Consider the following 21,517-nt stretch of genomic DNA (forward strand, 5'->3'; position numbering starts at 1 on the left):
ATTCAATTTAAAACTCTTGTTGTGATGTATAACGCAACTCGTAATCTTCTCCCTGGAACCATCCTAAAATTGTTCAACAGTAGAGCAGGAAATTATCATTTAAGATGAGAAAACATTCACACCACCCTTAAAAGTATGTGTATCTCCCAAGTGGACTTCACACACACACCTGTGTTTTGTGTGTGGATGCCTGGATATGATCATCGAAATATTATAAAGTCATCGAAAAATCATTGAGCATTAACAACAGTACATTTAGTGCGTTTCAAATTCAGTTTGTATTTATTTATTCAAATTTTTCATGACTATAAACAAAAAAACATATTTCCGAAGTTGACTGTTCATGGATTACATATACGTATGTATATTGAACAAATGTATATGTAATATATGACTATAGGCAGCTTGTATTTCTATATGATTATGCAGAGCTTGTACACATGGGAATATTTGGTAAAACAGGGCTGAGCGACATTGAAGTGTGAATATATGTATATATTTTTGTATGATCAAAAAGGCAAAAGACACGTGCCATGGTATAAGTCATAAGCACCATATGGTGTATTTATTTTGTACGACTGTTGCTATGCATGAGAGATAAGGAGGGGGTTTATAGAAGTTATATGAACTTCTTCCTACTCCTTTTGACTTTTCTGCTCAAATGAATGAATTAAAATAAAATGAAAGTATCTTTATTAAAATCACAATAATGAGAAAACAGTGTCTCCTTCAACTAATACCACCCAAACAATTACATATTATCATATTTTTATTGGCCATAACATGTTAACATTCTGTTGACTGATGAACCCAAAGTTGAATAGTTTAGGCAGAACACACAACGTCACATCAAAACCCTATTCTCACTGTGAAGTCTGGTCCAGGAGCATCATGGTGTGGAGCTGTTTTGTTGCCTCGGGGCCTGGACAACGTGCTGTCACTAATGGAAAAAATTAATTCACAAGTTTATAAAGACTTTTGCAGAAAAGCTTGAGGCCATCTGTCCAACAGCTGAAGCTCAACAGCGGATGGCTGGCATGACCTCAACAAAGCCATTCACATCCCAGGAATCTGCTGAACTGCAGCAGTTTTGTAAAGAGAAATGGTCCAAGATTCATCCTGATCGTTGTGCATGTCTAATCTGCAACTAGGAAAGTTATCACTGCCAAAGGAGGGTCAACCAGCTATTGAATCTAAGGGTGTACTTACTTTTTCCTCCCCTGTCCTGGGAATGTAAGACATTTCAAATTCCAATTCCTCCCACTGCACGTCTTCTGCTACAGTTAATCTGTACCAAATAAATAAATATTATCTACATTTTCCTCCATAAGAGAGACAAAGATTTCCTCTCCAGGCTAAACTAATCGTGCACACGAAGCTTCTGCCATTAGGCGCATTAGGTTCCATCATAAACCAGTGTCAGTGAATGCAGCGGGCCCCAGTCGTCTGTCGGCAGAAGTGAAAACGCCGCTCTGAGTGAATCCGTCATACAGACGGATGAAAACGGCACAGGCAGGAAGGGATTTATTATAGATTGTGCCGTCAGAAGCTGCCGTCACGTACAGGAAATGAAATACCTGGTCATGTGGGTAACCCCGGTGAGTGATGGCGCTCGCAGCTCCACGCAAAGCAGTGCCGGAGACACACTTTAAACGTATACGGAGGAGATATGCCCAGTGCGAAGGATGGGGTTGATACGGCAAGAGAGTAATGGGAGGCGGTAGATCTGAAGCAGTAAAGTCACACGTGTGCCTGTGATAGACTGCCATAATGTTGCAGCAGTTGTTTGAGACCAATGCGACATATTGTACAGGTCACATGCTGTAGTCTGAATATGTGTCTGTCCCATTGATGAGTTTGTTGTTTTTGTTTGGGATTCAGATTCAGAATTACTTTATTGATCCCCAAGGAGAAACTCTATTTCTTAGAGACAAAATCACTTCCAAGAAAGCTTTGCAATTAATTGAATAAAGTAAATATTGATTAAATAATAGTAGAAAGTATTTTGTTGAGTTTTGAGTTAAAAATATGTTTTTTCAAAATATATATATTATTTAGCTTTTTGAGTAAGCTCATGAAAAAATCAGCAAAATTGAAAATGTTCTATTTCTGGGTTTAAAAAAAACACACGAGGGAAACAAAACCTGTAGTGAGTTCCTGGCAAAATCCGACAAAATGTCATGACGTAAACATCAACATTGTGAGATTTTTCACTGATTTTCTCCCTTAACATCTTAAAGCCTCACCACATAAAAATGTATCCAATGAATACAGTTGAAACACTAGCATGCACCTCATGCATGCACAAACATGTGCTTGTGCTGTGAGCGGCTCAGCTCTCCTCTACATGTCTGTAACTTCACAGGGAGTGGGGACGTCTCCAGCTCGTCTTCATGGAGATGTGACTAAAGTCAGCAGAGTTTGAGAATGAACCAGGCTACAGGCTCTCGTCCAAATCCATTCTTTGATTAACCACCGCAAAACTAGCATGTTCTGTGTTGAGTTGAGTCATTAGCTGCATGTTTTGTACTGATGGCAACAGTATAGCCCAAAACGTTGCACAATGTGCCTTTAACTTTAATATTAAGTAAAAAATGTTTTTGTCAACTTGTGCCTTTGGCTTTTGAATTGAAATCACTCGAAGTTTTTGAGATTCACAAAAACATGATCTGCCTGCTACGATTGTAAAGCTCTCACCCTACTTCACTAAGCCATGCAAAGCTAATATGGTCACTTCCTCCCATGGATACAGACGACAACGCGTCACACTAGGGGGCGTGGCCTAGCTAAGGCAGAAGAAAACCTCTCACGGGATTACAATTTGTCCTCTTTTTAGACATTTATTCCTCTTTTTAAATATTGTTTATAGTCTAAACTATGAACTTATTTATCACACATTTATCAACGTATTTTTCACAGCAAATTTTTCAGTCGATGAGAAAAAAACAGCTTTAGTTTTTTGTTTCTTTTTGAAAGACACTAGGTAAAAACAAACAAAGCTGTTCCAATACCTTACGCGTTTTGACGGACAAGAAGCTACTTCCGTCTTGGTCAGAGGCGTCTCCCGACGTGCCTGATGCGTCTCTTATTGGGATGTTGTTGTTCCCAGGCGTGGCCACACTGACATAAGCAATACACCTGTCAGTGTGGCCCCGCCTCCCGCCGAGTGCTGGTTATTGGAGAAGTGCGTCCCATGTGTGCGCCAGGGTAAAGGCGCCCTCATCTCTGTTGATGGCTCTTATTCCTCGCTTTCTGATCTCTATGGCCTCCCGGATCCAGCGCTTGTGCTCTTCCGTGCCCACGATCCTCGCCCCCTCCCAGTCCATAACATGATTTTCCCTCAAAAACTAAAATTTGTTACTCAAGAAGACATAATGAATGTAATAAAAGAAAGGAGAAAAAACGGCACTCGCTGCTAACGTTAGAATATGTAGCATGAAGCTAAAGTAGTTTCCTGGTTAGCATTGACTGCGTTTTTTCATAGGCTGCTGAACCACTTTGCTCCTCTCCATGTCTCTTTATTCAGTAGGAAAACATGTTCATAATTCAGCATTTGTTAAAGTAATGGTGGAGAAATGGGAGAAAGTTATTTTTTCCCCCTCAGGCTGCTTCAAACATGACCATAAATGGGCAATTTCAAAATCTTGATTACTTATACTACATCAACAAAATAAAACACACATTTAAACCAGTCTCTATCCATTATTAAGATATTGTCACAATTTTTTTTACCCCAAAAATTCCTTATTCTCTCCAGCAAACGTTCCAAATGGATATTTCTAAATCCATCCACCTGCAGTGTCTCGCCGTGAACATTTTGCTCTCCCTGCTCCACAGCTCGTCTCCTCTGCAGATCTCGGCGTACACAAAGGACATCTGAATTGTGGCTGAGGTTGATATAGTATTTCCAAAAGAGTAATGGCTGACGGAGACAGCGGAGTTAGACCTAAAGCCGTAAAGTCTCATCTCCGCTGCCGCCGTACGCACCTCATTCTTCTTCTGCCGCAGATTTAAGTGTGATTTCCCCTCACACACTGCCATAATGTTTCCAGCAGACAAAACACACAGGAGTAATAGGCTTCGGAGTCTCACTGTGGAATTAGAAGGTGTCATTATGAGTTAGCAGCGCGCAGGTCAGCAGTTGGAATAGTCAGTGACATAAATTTGGGCATGGGAGCGGCCTACGGCATGAGCCAGTTTACCTGATACAAATGCAAAACGGAAAGAGTCGATTGGTACACCTGTGGATCAAATGAAGGGGCTGCATGGTATGTGCCTTCATGCCTTTCAATAAGAAGGTTTGATTCCCTTCAGTGTTGAGTCAATCCACAATTCACGTTGGACTGTCCCAAATGCAGGACAGCATCACAATAGCACAGCATGGAGGCAGCCATCAGACATGTTCTCATGATCAATGAAGCAACAAACAAAACTTGTACATGCTTCCATTGGGTCAGCAAATAAACATTAATAATGTGTGTGGTGGACATGGGCCTGTAGATGCTCTCTGTCACTGCATCCAACAGATCAGTTTGTGGATGCAAAACAACTTTCTCCAACTAAACTTAGACAAATCTGAGATCATTGTTTTTGGCCCACAGACACAAAGACAAAGTATTATCAGTCTCTCTCTCTAAAACCAAAAAATCAGGTTCAAAATCTAGGAGTGATGTGACTCAGACCTGAACTTAAACAGCAACATCAACATTACATCAGCAGATTTTTACCATCTGAAAAACATGGCTAAGATCAGAGGAACAGTGTCAGAACCAGACTTAGAGAGACTTATCCATGCATTTGTCTAACGGCTGCCCACTGTCAGAGCTGCAGAACATCCAGAACGCTGCTGCTCGAGTCCTGACAAGAACCAGGAAGTACGACCATATTAGTCCAGTGCTCCGGTCTCTGCACTGGCTTCCTGTCACTCAGAGAATAGACTTTAAAACAGCTCTGCTTGTTACAAGTCTTTTCATGGTTTAGCACCAAAGTCCATCTCTGACATGTTACAGCCGTATGAACCATCTCGGGCCCTGAGAACCTCAGGGAGGGGCCTCCTGGTGGTTCCCAGTCAATAATAAACTGTAACGCTGTTCAATCGCCTGGCCAGCCAGACTCCACATTTCTCCAGGAAGACTACACTCTTTTCCAGTCAGACTATACATTTTTCCTACTCTTCGAGCTAGGGTGAACACAACTCGAATCGCGCCTCATGCAAATTTGGTCTGTGTCCCGCATTTTACTCACCTCTGGGCAAATTCAGATAAAGAAAGATCACTCGGCAGCGACGTCTCCCCGCTCTACTTTCCCTCCTCTCGCTCTACTTCACAGCAGACTGGCAGCCCACACGCCACAATTAAACTGTTGATGTGCGTCTTTCTAAAGTAGAACAGTTCAGATTCAGATCCCAGGTCACGCTCTCCTCTGACAATGTGCTGGCGTTTGCCTTTTTTAATCGATAACTCACATGACTGTCATTTCTTTCATTCAGGGCGCACAATGGGACAACTTTTTGGATACGGGCTTCTGTGTCTCGCATTGCACAAAGTCTAATTTTTATGACAAATTTTCCGATTTAAAAAGCAACTTGTCCAAAGAGCTTTGAACAAGGGCTTTGGGCTGCCATGGAAACAGCGGAAAGTACGCGGCCGTCCGTCGGTGACAAAATGAAGAAAGACAAGGCTCATTACCCACATTTTGTTCATCGTTTTGCTGTCTATTAGTTTGATTGGCTGTCGCTATGGTTACAAAACTCCAGGCATTATGGAGATTAAATATGCAGCCAACCCTGTCCGATTTCAGATGAATCGTGGCAAGAAATCCCAGCTCCATTTCATCTTGTGAAGACAATGGGTTTGACCTGATCCTCAACTACTCATCATTAAGTTGGTGATTAAACGCTTTTTAACTCTTTGCCTGGAAGCCCTTTTTTCAAACTCAACTCCCCAGACTGCCAGAGTTTCTGCTCATTTTCAACAATCTTCGCTGTCCCACTGGAACTGTTGTACAACTCTGATGACCATGTACCCAAACTAAGATACAAGTCTCTAAGTTCATCAGCATCAGCTACTTTATAATTGGCAAATGGACAACAGTGGTATTCATCAAAAATAGAGCTACAAAGGCACCCATTTTTCTGCCAAATTTCTGAGACCTTCCGTTGGTGCATTTTGTCACATTTTCCTGTGTGGACTGGGACACACATTGCTGGCAGGCGTGGCTTGTCTTTTTAGCCAACCTTTTTATACCCCGTGTTTCCTGCATTATTGTCCGGAGCTTCCTCCCTCCTCTGATCCTTTCTCATCGAGTCTTCGTTTGGTGGCTGCTCCAAAACCAACAGTCCCGCGAAGTTTGAAACAGCAAAATGATAAATTAGTGTCTCGTTCTCGGCTGTCACAATAGATGAGACAGTGTTACGTTAGGGTTAAGCCTATGCGTAAAAAGTTTACATCACATTTTCAATTAGCAAGGTTAATTCCAACATAACCTCTAGTTTGAGATGGGAAATATGACGCAAAAAAAAAAAAATGTGTGAATTTCATATAAAGAGCATATCAAATATTTATGAGAAAATGGATTCACTTATGGGAGGCAAGATTGCAGATCGCCACTGAACAAGCTGGCCTCCGTTTTTAACTTCAGTTTGTTAATAAAGCGTGTTTTATTTGCATCCAGTCTTTCGTTGTACAACTGGTCAACTGTGTGAGAGGTTTTGGGGTCTGATCTTGAGGGTTTTTTTTTTGTTAATCCGTCTCGTTAATTGGCGTGAGCTGTATCTCCAGCATGGCGGCACGTCCTATATATTGGCCGCACCGTCATATTAGCCGCAGAGTTCAAAGCGTGGGAAAAAAGTAGCGGCTTGTAGGAAATGACGGTATTTAAGTTTTACCTTCATTATTGCTGTTGCATCACTACTATGCACTAAATCACTGGTACAGGATTTTAAGGCAGGGGCCCAGGGGGCCTACTTCAATAAAATGTAAACAGTGTTTTTCCATGCAGTCTGAAAGGTAAATATAAAATAATCATTTTTATTTGTGTTAGTTTCTAGCAGTTTTTCTGTCAGTGGTTCCCCGGTTATTGCTGTCATTTTCCTGTGAATGCCTTAAAACACCGAACCGCCCCCAAGATTTTTGTCAGTTAATCCAGCTCTTACCGCCTCGTAGTTCTGGAGGTGCATTGTTTCTAATGTTTTCCTGTTCTTAATAAATGTCTATGAATCTTCACTTCTGCACCAACTGTAGAAAACTTTTAATTCATCCAAAGAAACACAAATTTCCTCCTGTGTTTTCCCGGGAAGCTGAAAAAGCATGTGGCTAATGTTGTGTGTTTTGTATCTATCAAAAGGAAACGGAGAGATGTTGCCTGATGAACAGTGAGGTGTATTCACATGCATGCAGAGAACATAACACAAGCACAGTGCAGTCTATGATCGTTTTGGCAAAGTCAGCTTTCGTGCCAGGTTATAAAGGCAAACACATGAAACACAGAGAACCACAGGACACAGGACACAGTGTCTGCAGATGACCAACAGACGCCTGGGATGGTAATGTGGAATAGGAGATGGTGGTGGGAGCAGACAGGAACCTTTTGTGGTGCATTCAGATCAGAAAAGTCCTTTGCTTCACTTGTTTGTTCCGGATCAGAAGCGGAGGTTTTTTTTTCCGTTGGGTGCAGTTCTTATTCAGACTGCACTTTTTGCAAGAGAACTATATTTTGTAAACTCAGACACGTGTGTGACGATCGAGGCTCCCATTGGACAGCAAGGACCACAACAAATGAAATAAAAAATAAAAAAAATAAAAAAATGCTTACTATGATAATAAAAGAAACGTGAGAGGCTAAACCACTGACCTTTGACCTCAGCTTCACCGGAGCAGCTGAGGAAGAGGTGTTTTGTGTGGATGAAGGGTCGTCTGAGCTGTTTGTTTCTATTATGTCCACGGGACAAACTGTTGGTTTGATCCTCTTCTTCTTTAATGCGTCTCGTACTGTCATTAAGTTTGGCAACGTTTTTTCCACTTTGACGCCGCGGCTGTTCAGGAGACGCTCGAAGCCTCTCCTTCATTTTCTCGCTAAACACGAACGCATTTTTGTGTGTCTTTTCTCGCAGTTGTGTTAGTGCATCTGCCCAAATATCCAGGAGGCTCCAGGTCTGTCCACGGCTCATTGTTTGTAGCATCCATCCAGTATTAGCATTAGCAGCAGCGACGGGATAACTTTTCCCACAATGCCTTGTTACGGTGGCTTGTTAAGCCCAAAAAGGCGCATGTTTCCCGCAGTTGTTTCGGATCAACAGTGGTTTATATTCACACCTGGAGCGAACTGGACCAGAGTCCGTTTGGAAGCCGGACCGAGACCACCTGAAAAAGTGGGTCTCGGTTCTTTGATCCGCAACAGGATTCGTTTGTTGTTTTCACACCTGAATAAAAAATCCGGACCAGCGTTCAAAACGAACCCTGATCCGTTTAAAGTGAACCAAACAGTGCAGGTCTGAATACAAAGGGATCTCGTCTGGGCAGTGGAGGAAGCAGTTGGTTAAAGCCCAGCGGGTCACCAGATGGCAGGAGACTAGTTTGTGTATTCACATTACTGCGGCTAGTTTTAGTGATAGTAAAATTGTTACAAGAATAATTACCATATGTAAACATAGCTGCAACAGTTACACTCAAATCAATAATATATTCAATGTCACATTCATTGAGAGTCATTGGCTTCAAGTCCAAGCTAAGTCAAATCTATTTGGAGCTTTGGTCAAGTCTGACTCGAGTACCACCTCTGGTACATATGTAGCAGACCTCGCGCTATTCATCCATATTAAAAACTCTTAATGACAGAGTACACCATAAACTAACCTTAACCTTTGCTCAAGGCCAATAGTAAAACGTTGTAGGAATGGCTAACCTGGCACCTGTTTTTTTCCTGGTGGTCACATGCACAAGTCACATTGTTCAGACACTGCTCCGGGTCCGTCCACTTTGATGGTGACACTATAAAAGGAGAATGAATTTTCCCTGTGTGGCGTCGGTACGGAGCTGACAGTCTGTAATGTTAAGGGCAGCCAAGGTCAGGGCGAAAATTGCAGTTGCCGTGAGCTGCCTCTAAACTGTAGTGGTTAAGATTTATCAAAGTGATGGCAAGGTCTCTCTGTGAGACGGAACAAAATGTATGGAACTCTAACCTGTTTCGATTTGGACACTCAACACCAAAATGTTGAACCAGAAACAGCCCGGCACCAACTCAAGAACTCCACACAAGTAAACATGTAACATTTAAAACACCAAGGAGAGACGACCTGGAGAGCTTTCCTCGACGATGGAAAACTGTGCGACTGAGAGCTTACACAAACAATAGGTTGCATGAAAAGTCAAATGATGGGAGATGTGATTGGTTGGACTGGTTGACTGACACTAGCTTTACATGAACACCAAAAAACTGATCTGTGTGATTTCTGGAACCCTTAGATGATTGGAAATGTAATCGGAATTCGTTCTGACTTTTCACATCTGTGCAGAAACACGCCGCTAAAAGGCTAATGAAGGTAACAGATGTACTTTATATTCTTCACAAGCGTGATATATGATATAACCTTTTCAATGTAGAGCACTAGGATTACTGCCAAGAAGAGGTAAACAGACCAGATATTGAGAGTACACAAGCAGGACTTCTCCTAGTCCTCTGCTCGAGTGGGAGGAAAAAGTATGTGAAAGCTTTGGAATTTTAACATTTCTGCCTAAATTTGGTCATGAATAATATCATAAGAATGAATAAATAGTGTCTGCTTTAACCAATACCACCCAAACAATTACATGCTTTCAGATTTTTAATGACCATAACATGTAAACATTCACAGGACAGGGAGGAAAAAGTAAGTGAACCCAGGAATTTTGCTGAAACTGCTATTAAACTATGGTTTGTGAAAGAGCGCTTAGAAGCTCCACTCAAAGTTGAATAGTTTGGGAGGAACACACAACGTCATGTGTGGAGGAAAAATGGAACACCAACATCAAAACCCTATCCTCACTGTGAAGTCTGGAGCAGGAGAGTCATGGTGTGGGGCTGTTGTGTTGCCTTAGGGCCTGGACAACATCAATGGAAAAATGACATTCACAACGGCTTGGAATAAGTGAACCATTGTATAAATAGCTGCTGACCCTTCTTTTGCAGCAATTCCTCTTTACAGAACTGTTGCAGTTCAGCGAGATTCATGGGTTCACTTGCTTTTTCCTCCCTGTCCTGTGAATGTTTACATGCTATGGTCATGTTATGTCCAATAAAACTATGGTAAACTGTAATTGTTTGGTAGTATTAGTTTAAGCAGACACTGTTTATTCATTCTTATGATTTTGATGAAGATCAGACCAATTTAGGCAGAAATCTGAGAAATTCCAAAGCGTTCACATACATTTTTCTCCCACATTTTCCATAAACAATCCATGAAAAAAATGTGTTTCATTTTCCATAAAAAAATACATCTTTTGTCATTTTTCGCACCGCTTTCACACTGCTTTGAGTAGCAGTGTAGTAGAGGAGCAGTGACCACCAAAATCCAAACCTCTGTCAAACGGTGTTGGAAGTCTAAACTAAGATATCAGATATTGTTGGACAGAGTGATGGACGTCACAGAACCAAAGGACCTGGTGTTTCTGGAGTAAGCTTAGAGGATTAGCGATCGCTGAGGCTGGACTCCTCACGGGTCACGGCAGGGACGGCGTATTTCCCGGCCTTCATTTGCCTCAGAGTTGTTTCATGAAGTCTGGACATGGAGCACAGCGGCGCCCACAGACAGGTGCCTCAGCTCTTTGTCCACACAGCTGTGAGGAGCGCACATGTGCACTGAGCGAGAGGCTCATGTTTGAGTTAAGACCTTATTCCTCCCCTGTAGCTTTTGCCTGGTTTAGTTCTAGAGTAGACCTGTTTTAGCCTGGTTTACACAAAGCTTTGTCCAAGTTTAAGCCTGATATACGGTAGCTAAATGTTTACAGAATATTATAATTCTACCAATTACAGTTCCAGCTATTCAAAATAATTGAGTGCAGTTATTAAGCAGAGATAAGGTTGTTATTGCTGGTGGGGCCCTCAGGTCCCCCATGTGTCAATTATAATGTAACATATGAATGTAGTCACAAAACAACCGCACCTTTTGCAATGATTCTTTGAGACACTGATTCATAAATATGGCTTGTACCTTGTCAAATCGTATCACAACAAAGCCATCTTTTTAAGTTGAACTCCTGAGTGAAAAGCGCACACTCACCCCCTGCTCGTGAACTAAATTAATTTCTCGCCTGTCTCTCCTTTTGTCTGATGGGGATATTTCCTAAAGCCCCAAATCCCAGCTCTATTCTTGTTCCTGTATTTTTGGCCGGCCTTTCATCTGTTTTAGGGGCGCTGATAACGCCGCCGCTCTCCGGGAGGTGTGCGTTTGATTCGCTCACCTGTGGACCGCAGCTCCCCGTCCCGCTGAGACGCCCCCAGTTTGTCTCATCTTTCAGATTGAGTTTTTTGCTCCTGTCATTACGCCGGCCTCTCAGGGAGGATTCTGTGCAGCATAAGCATTTTCAGCACATCAACTGCTGAGGCTTTTATGAAGGATATATATATTTACAAATCCTATACGCACTTTATTTTTGTCTGTGCGGCATTTTACAATTTAGAATAATGTAGATGCAGCATAAAGCAGGTACCGTAAATTCCAGACTATTAAGGGCACCTGAATAAGCTACATCAACAACATTTATAAATGTTTTTTTTTTTTACATACATAATTAGAGGTGGGCATAGATTAATTTTTTAAATCTAGATTAAAATGGCTCGCTTGAATTCTGCCGAAGCCAATCATAATACAGTGCCTCTCGTGAGTATTCATACACCTTGAACTTTTGCACATTTTGTCATGTTTACAACCCAAAGCATAAAGATTTTATTTTTGATTTTTTTACTTAACATTCACACACAAGTAACAGACAACTGTGAAGTGAAAGCGAAATGATACATGATTCTGTTATTTTTCAAAAAATAGAAAAGTGAAAAGTGGGGCTTGCATAAGTATTCATACAGCATGAATGAATACTTTGTGAACCCCCTTTTGCTGTAATAACAGCAGCAAGTCTTTTGGGGTTTGACTCTACAAGATTTGCACATGTAGAGACTGACATTTTAGCCCATTCCTCTTTACAAAACAACTCCAGCTCTGTCACATTAGAAGGAGAGCGTTTGTGAACAGCAGTTTTAGACCTTTCCACAGATTTTCAATAGGATTTAGGTCAGGACTTTGACTGGGCCATTCTAACACATTAATATGTTTTTATTGAACCATTCCATTGTAGATTTATCTTTGTGTTTAGGGTCATTGTCCTGCTGAAGGTGAATCTCCGCCCCATTCTCAGTTCTCTTGCTGACTTCAGCAGGTTTTCCTTCAAAATGTCCCTGTATTTGGCTCCATCCATCTTCCCAACTATTCTTACAATCTCCCCAGTCCCCGGTGAGGAAAAGCAGCCCCACATCATGATGCTCCCCCCCATATATTTGACACTGGGGATGGTGCACTCAGGACGATGAGCAATGTTAGGTTTGCTCCATACATAACGTTTTGCATTTGGGCCAAAAAGTTCAATTTTTGTCTCATCTGACCAAAGCTCCTTCTTCCACATGGAGCTGTGTCCTCCATATGACTTCTAGCAAACTTCAAACGGGATTTTTTATGGCCTCCTTTCAATAATGGCTTTCTTCTTCCACTCGTCCATGAAGGCCAGTTTTGTGAAGAATACGACTTGTAGTTGTCCCATGTACAGATTCCCCCAGCTCAGCGGCAGGACTTCACAGCTCCTCCAGAGTTATCTTGAGGCACTTGGTTGCATGCCTTTCTGACCAGTGTTCTCCTTGTTCGCTCTGATATTTTAGGTGGAGGACCACGCCTTAGTAAGTTGGCAGTGGTGCTTTACTCTTTCCATTTCTGAATGATGGATTGAACAGTGCTCCGGGAGATGTTGAAATCTTGGGAAATCTTTGTATAACTTAATGCTGCTTTAAACTTCTCCACAGCTTTATCCCTGACCTCTCTGGTGAGCTCCTTGACCTTCATGATGATAAACATCATCATGAAGGTGACCAATACACTCCGACCACAGCTCTGAGGGCCTAAAAGAACAGCTGTAATTACACTGAGAGTAGATTACACACAGGTGGCCAAGGTGTGAACATTCTGGAGTCATTAGGAATGTTTTAAAGGCAATTTAATGCACTCAGAAAATGCTGTATGAATACTTACGAGAGGCACTGTATGTGTGCTCCCCAAATAATGACCAAAAGTAAGTCTTTGAGAACGAGTTTCTCAAGTCAGGCGGTGCGTTAGACCAGGGGCTCATGTCCTGTTTCCAAAATGCATCACAAACAATGAGAACTTTCTACTATGATAATTGGTGATGAAAATAATTCATGTTCAAGAAGATGCACTTGTGTTTCCTAACTGTTTATTCAGTTAAACATTAATGTTGAACTGTAGGCCGACATAAGAGGTCCTGATGAACTGTTTACAGTCAGTAGCTTTGTGACAAACTAAATCTCCTCTTCTGCAACTATGACCTGCTAAAGAACATGGGACAGTTGTGGCAGGAGTCCCCAAGTATTTATTTACGGGTAATGTGGGCCATCTTATCAGATCAGAAAATATAGGCCTCTGTTTGTGAGCGGGGGAAACATGTGCGCGTCTCCTGATTGGTCAACAGTGTCACGTGATCACTGTCACAACAACACAGTTCATGCTGCTGCAGCTGCTGCTACTACGAGCTTCAACCTGCGATAGTTCTGTCAAAATGGAGATAAATATCGACAACACAAAGATGTGGGACGTATTTCTTTGGATTTGATGAGAAAAGGAGACGAGCCTCAGCCGCGAGGCGGAGGAGACAGAGGAGAGCGGAGAAAGAGAAGCTAACGGACTCGGAGAAAAGGAGCAGGAAAGTTCGTCTCCAAACTCAGTAAGTGCTGCGGTTTAACTCTGCTCGCGGTTGAAATGTAGCTGGAAAAGGCTCTCGTGAACGTTTGGTGATAAAGTTGCGCTGTTTCGTGAAATGAGTTCTTTATGTTGCTGTTTTGAAAGAGGGAGGCGCTGCGATGTTTTTTTCACTCTGTCATTGGCCGCTGCTTCTGTGTGTCGCTTTGGAGTCGCGATATTCACTCACGTTTCTCCTGTGCGTCCGAAATTGGGCATAAAAGTCGTATAATGTGTGCTGACCAGAAAATATCACGGTGAAAGTCATCATAGCTTGCAGAGAATAGACCCAGCTCCCAACCCAGCTTTGAGAATAGATTAACGGCGATGTTTTTTTTATCGCCCGATAAGAGTCCCGGATAACGGCCCACCACTAGTATGAACATAAAAATCTATTAATTACCGTATTATAAGCCGCAAGGTTCAAAGCGTGGGAAAAAAGTAAATATGCAAGTAAGTAAGTAAGCTTTATTTATATAGCACTTTTCACAGATAAAAGGCCAAGAAGTGCTTCACAACACAGTTCAAAAACATCAGAAGTGCACACAATATAAAAGGCCAAGACAATATAAAATCATAGCAGCCCAAAAGTAGCGACTTATAGTCCAAAAATTACTGTAAAAATGTTTTGTCTTTAAAAATATATATATATATATATATATATATATATTTATTTTTTTTTGTGGCTACAGACATAGTCAAATAATAATATGCTGTGGGGGCAACAGGAAAACAACCAAAACAGTTTACATAGATATTGCATTCCTGTTTGTATTTTATCCCCATACGTTTATTAAATTAAATGTTATAATTAATGTCAGAAAAGCCTTGCAGTGCGTAACTGCAGCTTCTATATTAAGCTTGTGCATGACAGCACTTCGGACCCGAAGAAACAACTATTTGAGTGACAGTGCAGGATTTTAGAGGCAGTTGTGGTGAACAGGTCTGAGCTCATTCTACACATTAGGACATGGCTGAAACATGTAGGGGGAGGAAAATACTTAATTTTAACATTTTTAAACTCTGTATAACCCCTTTAAAGTTAAAGGCAGTACTAAGTAACTTGTTTACCTTAATAAATCCTTTCTGTAGTCCCTCTGGGGGTAATACAAGTGTCAATGGGATGATTGGGGGTCTTTCATCTCCCCCTGGTGTCTCTGGCCAGAAAACCATGCTTGCAACTTTCCCTGCTCCGACCCGGAGACCCAATACACACTAATGGAATCACGAAGAAGAAGCTAACAGGCAAAGCTAACTGCGGGCTAGCACCACTTAAGCAGTATTTACAGCCAAGTTTGAGTGAAAAAAAAAATCTCCATTGTGTAATTGGGTTGTGGCATAAAGCACAATATCCCTCCCTCCCTTTTTGTCTTTTCTGTCAGCGTATTATTTACTCTCACGGACAATTAATGAGTAAAAGAAACGACACCTGCAGTGGCGCTTATGGCCTCTAGGGGCATGTGTTACTTAGTTCTGCTTTAAAGAGGGGGTATTATGCTTTTTTCAGTCCCATAGCACCGTCTATATCTCACTACAATGATGACAAACCTTCTGTTGGTCTGTAAATGCAGTAAATTAGAATAACTGCCTTGTATAAAATGTCTCTCTCAAAATGGCTGTAGTGAATGTCTTGAAATAGGCCTCTGTCTCTTTAAGAACCTCTGAGCCTTTCCGACACGCCCCCTCCACACGCTGTCTGTGGCATCAGTGGGGAGGGGGTTCTGCTGAGGGGCAGTGGTTGGTTACTCGGCTGGTGACGAAAGCTCGGAGGCGTCTCCAGGAGGTGGGGGCGTTCCTAGGTGGACTCAGGCAAACCTTTCCTTAAAATGGCCGCCATCAGAGTTTTTACAGATTATTCAAAAACACGTGAATTTGCCAAGGCAACACTTCAGGCATGTTTTTAATGAGGGAATGACAGAATAACATGATGTAAAGCTTGAAAAAGTCCATTTTGCATAATACCCCACCTTTAAAGGTTTCTGTAAAAGGACAGATAAATCATAACATTTCCTGATATTTCCATAAAACAACGCCATAAGTCACGTTAATTACAACACCTATTCTGCAACTCAATCATGAGACGATCTTTCATATCGTTCTCATTTATTGTTCTGGACTTCTCAGTTATCCGCTTGGGGGGGGGGGCACGCTGCTGTCAGGAAACACGTAGCCACCTGTTTTGAGGCGTGTCCCGAGTGAAAGCACCTGCTCCCTTCAAGGACCCTGCCAGAAGAACGGGACCAAAGCGCCGCCGGCTGTCACAACACTTCACCTTGTTCTTGTCAGGGTACAAGGCGCACGATCATGAGGTCTGCCGTGCCCTGTCGGCAGAAAACGGGGGCCATTAGTTTTCTATTTTTAAGCAGCTCTGCCGTCCAGGACAACTGTACCTCTCCACATCGTTTATGCCAGCAATTAGGGGGCGAGGTTCACGCAGAGATGGTTGTATGGCAGACAGGACACAGTTCTTCAATATATTAGAGCATTTTATATATAGTTTTAGGTTCTGGTTTGTGAGAGACTTTTTAAAGGCCAGTGTATCTAAACTTTTAAGCATTAAGGTCAGCGTCTGTATAAGCGCTCAGCCCCCCAGGCGTGTTCCATGGGAGCACAAGTTGTCAGTCCAGATAGGTTTTTGAAAACTCTTGTTACTAATGCAGCTTCTTTCAAAAGTGTATATATTTTTAGGGGCGGTCCTCATGGGTTAGAACGGGGAACTGGGGAAACATTCACTTTATAATATATGTTATATCCTTTAGTACAGTGGTTCTCAACCTTTTGGAGCCGCGACTCCCCTTTTTAATTGGTATTGGGGTTTGTGACCCCCCCGGGCCCAGGTCACACTGTGAGAAATAGGAACATTAGCCTACATAATTCTTCAAACTTCTTCTTAACGGGGGGAATTTTTTTCTTTTATTTCAGTATTGATATCAAGTTGAACATGTTAGTATAGTGGAAAATACTATAGTTTCCATCACTGGTTACATAAACTTCAAAATGTGCATTCAACTCAAGTGATGGACACGCAGCCACTGAGAAGGGCCTGCTACAAACAGAATGATTGCTTTGCTTCCATATCGCCTTTACAGAGTCAGTCAGAATCAGTCCAAAAGCTGTCATTGGGAGTGCTAAAGTACACCCTTTAGTTTACGCATATTAAGTAGCCATGTGCTCTGGGTGCGTACTTAGTCTGGCCTTCAAAGTGATACTGTAGGTTCTAAAGTTAGATGCATGACTCGCTGTGCCCTTAACATGTCCAAAGTAGTAATGTCAATAATAACGCATGACAGTGTGCAGCGCCATAATACAGTGAGCCATTACCAAAGAGATAATGACAAACCAAATACCAAAATGATGATTACCATTACTTAAAGGGACTATACAGAGTTTAAAAATGTTAAAACTAAGTATTTTCCTCCCCCCACATGTCCCAGCCATGTTCTACTGTGTAGAATGAGCTCAGACCTGTTCACCACAACTGCCTCTAAAATCCTGCACTGTCTTTCAGAAAAGTGTTCAAATTGCTGTCATGTACGAGCTTAATATAGAAGGTGCAGTTACGCCTAAAACTTTTTTTGACAGTTTAGTGCATATTTGTTTAAATCCTGTCTTTATGTCCTCTTCATTAAAACATCTTCAGCATTTGAATTTCGTGGCTGCCGTGTTTGGTTTGCTCTAGAGATTTTGTTTGTTTGTCTGCTTTATTGTCCCCGTAGGGAAATTTGTCCTCTGCATTTAACCCATCCTTCGATGCCGCTGGGGCGACCCGTAAGGAGCAGTGGTCGACAGCAGTGCCGCGCCCGGGGACCCGTCTCCATGATGTGGAGCCAGGCTGATGGTCAGAATCACCTGGCTGGAGGATTCACCTATTGTACATGTTTTTAGTGGTAGGGGAAACCGGAGTACCCGGAGGAAACCTACGCAGACACGGGGAGAACATGCAAACTCCACACAGAAAGGCCCCGTCCTGGAGGAAATCGAACCCTGGACCTTCTAGCTGTGAAGCGGAGGCACTAACTGCTGCGCTACCGTGCAGTGTTTGGAGTGTCAGACTCTGCTTCTCTGCCACAGACTGTAAAAATAATAGACTGTTTACCTTCGAGCAAAGGCTTGTTAGTATTTTAGCATTATTTCTCCACTGAGTTTGCAGTAACTTTCTTTGACACAGGCTCTGTCACTGCTGCTGGAGTTTGGGCTCTTAAATCAGAAATGTGTTTTAATGGGGAGAACTGGCTCGTGGGCAGGGATGGTAATGTTCCAGCAGAATTTTGTTTTATTTTGAAGACACAACTTTTATGTTTTGTGCACTTTACTGTACAAAAAAACAAAAGATAAAGCTTTGTGATACCTATAATCACACTTATTCTCTGCTGAGGACACATTTCACAGGCTTACGTAGACTACAGCAAAGAGTCTGCATTTAAAATAGATCAGTAAATTCTGTCAGGACACAGGTATGTTCGGTTCCTCAGCTGTGATGCTAACACTGCTTTAGCTCAATGCAAAGCTCCTCTACCTTTGTAAATTCCAGTGGAATCACTCTAATAAAATAACCCAGCGCCTCAAAGCAGTCTCCGGCACATGGCTGCTCTTTCCTGTGTGCAGAGCGAGCAGGAGAGTTGTCCCAGTGGAATATGTCGCTTAACAAGTTAGCTTGGACTTTGTTTCCGAGTAGCAGACACAGCGTGGATGCATCCAGGTCAGGTGACTCAGGCCTGTCAATCACACACTCAGACCCCTCCCACCCCTCACCCCGCTCCATACTTTCTCCATGGATCTATTATTAATAGATTATAATTAGATGTTAATTATTATTAAACTTTCTTTAAGCTACGCCTCTTTTTGTAGCATTTTTCAAATCAGGCTTGAGGCTCTGGAAGGTGGGGTAGTTGTTCTGTGGGTGCTGACGGTCAGAAAATGTACCATCAAATACTCATTTATTATAATGTATGGATTTGAAAAGCAACTCTAAAGAATGCACAGTAAAAGTCTCGTCAAGTTTGTTGATATGAGCCCGTTTTCAGTGTCTGATTTCTATCAATAAACAGACAAAGAAGAAAGACGAAACATACTAATGACTCCACTCCCGTGCCCCTGTATGCCACCGGCCTGCGTCAGGAGATGCTTCTCTGACTGATGGGGCTATCTGTGTTAATTATGATGAATGGCCCGATGAAGGGGCCTGATCACAAACCGCAGATGCATGAAATGAACTTTAATTAGTGCCTGCGTACACTCCACTTGGCTTTGTTTTGTTTGCTCACTTGGAAACGGCTGATGGGCAGAGGAGTCAGCGGGATTCTGCAGTGCAGGTACAAGTGCTTCTGAAGACGGAACGTGGGAAAGGAAATGCTTTAAAGGAATAGGCCACCGTTTTTACATACTGAGATATGTTCTTACCTAACCTTAGCCGAGTTAATATATACCCGACTTGTAGAGAGCTAGCAGAGAACGGTTGAAGGAGCGTCAAGTTTTAGCCGATAGCTCTCTGTTACTACTGCCCGTTCTACAAGTCACGCAGCTTCTATTGACGGAAGTGAGCGGGGAAGTCTTTAGGAGTTACTGCGCGGACGTTGTGCTCCTCGTATCATTACGCCTCACAATATAGTACCCCTTTTTATCTGCTTATAAAATCGACATGCTACATTTCTGTGTAAATATACTTCGCATGAAAACACTTCACGTAACTTTATTTAAATAGGGAACTCGTGGAAGAGCTTGGTAGCTTCTATCGTGAGCTTTTTTGGAGCTATATGACATGTGGGAGAGGCTGCGTATGTGCTCCGTTTGCCTGACAGAGCGCACGGACAAAGACCAGACGGGGATATATTAACACGTCTAAGGTTAGGTAAGAACATATCTCAGTATGTAAAAACGGTGGCCTATTCCTTTAAACCTGAGAGATACTGGTCAGGATTTGCTTTTGTGTGGTTGCTTCGCTCTATTGCAAGATCTCTATCACAAAATCATCTAAACCCATAACTCAGAAACAAGGACATCTTTTTGTTCAAAATCCAGGTGGCGCGGGCTGCTTCAGACTCTTCTCTGCAGGTCTACCTGGGCTTGCAGAGGCAACAGTTTGAGCAAAACTGTGCAGACCTTCCTCCCCTCCTCCAGGGGTTCTGGTGGGATCCCTACTTGACATTCTCAGGGCAAGTAAGACATGCATTCTTTCTTCCAGCATTTCCCCGGTGTCCCCCAGACCTCCACCTCCCCTTCACGGAGCCACCTCAGTTGGCTTTCCTCTACTTCGAGGTCCTCCCGGAGAGGCAGCTCCTCACCTTATTTCTAATCACCCTATGGAGACAAGTCACTTTGATCGCTTGTATCCCGAGATCTTTTCAGTCATGACACGTTTGGAGGAGGAACAGAGTGAACATGGACCGACAGGCACTTCCTGAGTTCAGCTTGAAGCTAAAGTTCTAAAGTTACCCGAGTTTAGACCTGAGTCTAAAGACTAACAAGTCAAGTTTTTACTGAGTTTAGATCTGGAGTAGCCTGGTTTTTACCAGACCCTCGTACTCATTGTGTTTCGTACAAGAGTTTGGATCTTCACAATTGAGCTCTGTTATCAGGTGGGAGGGGTGAACTCCTTCGAAACAATTGGATCTGATTTTCGCTAGCGTTTGGTGTAATGCGCCCGAGTGAGTGAAGCGAGCCATCATAACTCTTGGGGGAATTTGGGCGTTCTGCTCTCCCAAAATGTCATCCACTGAGCGGCGCTGTGATAAAAAATGACACTTCCTGTTGCTATTATACTGCATTCAAACTGAAGGCAATGGAGACTTTTCTGTTCTGTTTTATTGCCTTAATGGTTTGTGCAGCCCTGTGAGGCGACTCCTGTTGTAATATTGGGCTTTACAAAACCACTGATTGATTTAGACGTCAGGGGCGAGTGATTTTGAATATGTTCTGAAGCGTAGGAAGGAGCTCTTGACTGAAAAAGAACTGCTGTTTTGGTTCTAACTGGTCCCTCTTTGTTGCTGCCATGTCCTATGGATCTTTAACTATAGCTATACACACGATCTACGCAAGGATCTCCATAGTATTTAAGCTCATATCCAGCCCATACGTCTGAATAAAGGACTATTATTTGTGCCAGTGGACAATGGTTATTCCAGGTTAGCTTGTTACAATCGCCTACAGCTCATTGTTGATGAAAAGTCCGCAATAAATCACAAATGCATCAAGCCCGGCTCAGTGTGTGATCATCTCAAAGCTGCTTTATAAAGTTACCGGCTGTATTGACGTTATTATTGCATGATACTTGCATAATACAGCTCGGCTACGGACTTATTTTTTGACATGGCTGATGTTCTCACGGTGAAAACACAGACAGATAAAGTTGTATTGGGCAGAGAGATAATCAGAGGCTGTCAGTGCTTTTTACTATAGTCTCCCAGGGACAGCTCACAGACACCAGGGGCAACGGTTAGCTAGCTTGCCCGGCCTTCGAGGCTCCGAGCCGGGCGGGAGACCGTAGAGCGGGGCAGTGCGTGGCTAAAAGTGTCCACTGAAGGCAGGAGG

General features: G+C 42.6%; 1 protein-coding gene across 1 annotated transcript in view; it reads left to right on the top strand.

Moving 5' to 3' along the window:
• LOC306977348 (E3 ubiquitin-protein ligase RNF14-like) overlaps window positions 1-21,517 on the top strand; it is a 324,872-nt gene that overhangs the window by 78,443 nt on the left and 224,912 nt on the right. The gene's annotated exons all lie outside the window — the stretch shown is intronic.

Source organism: Gobius niger (genome assembly GCF_951799975.1).
Source record: "Gobius niger genome assembly, chromosome: 17".
Lineage (NCBI taxonomy): Eukaryota > Metazoa > Chordata > Actinopteri > Gobiiformes > Gobiidae > Gobius > Gobius niger.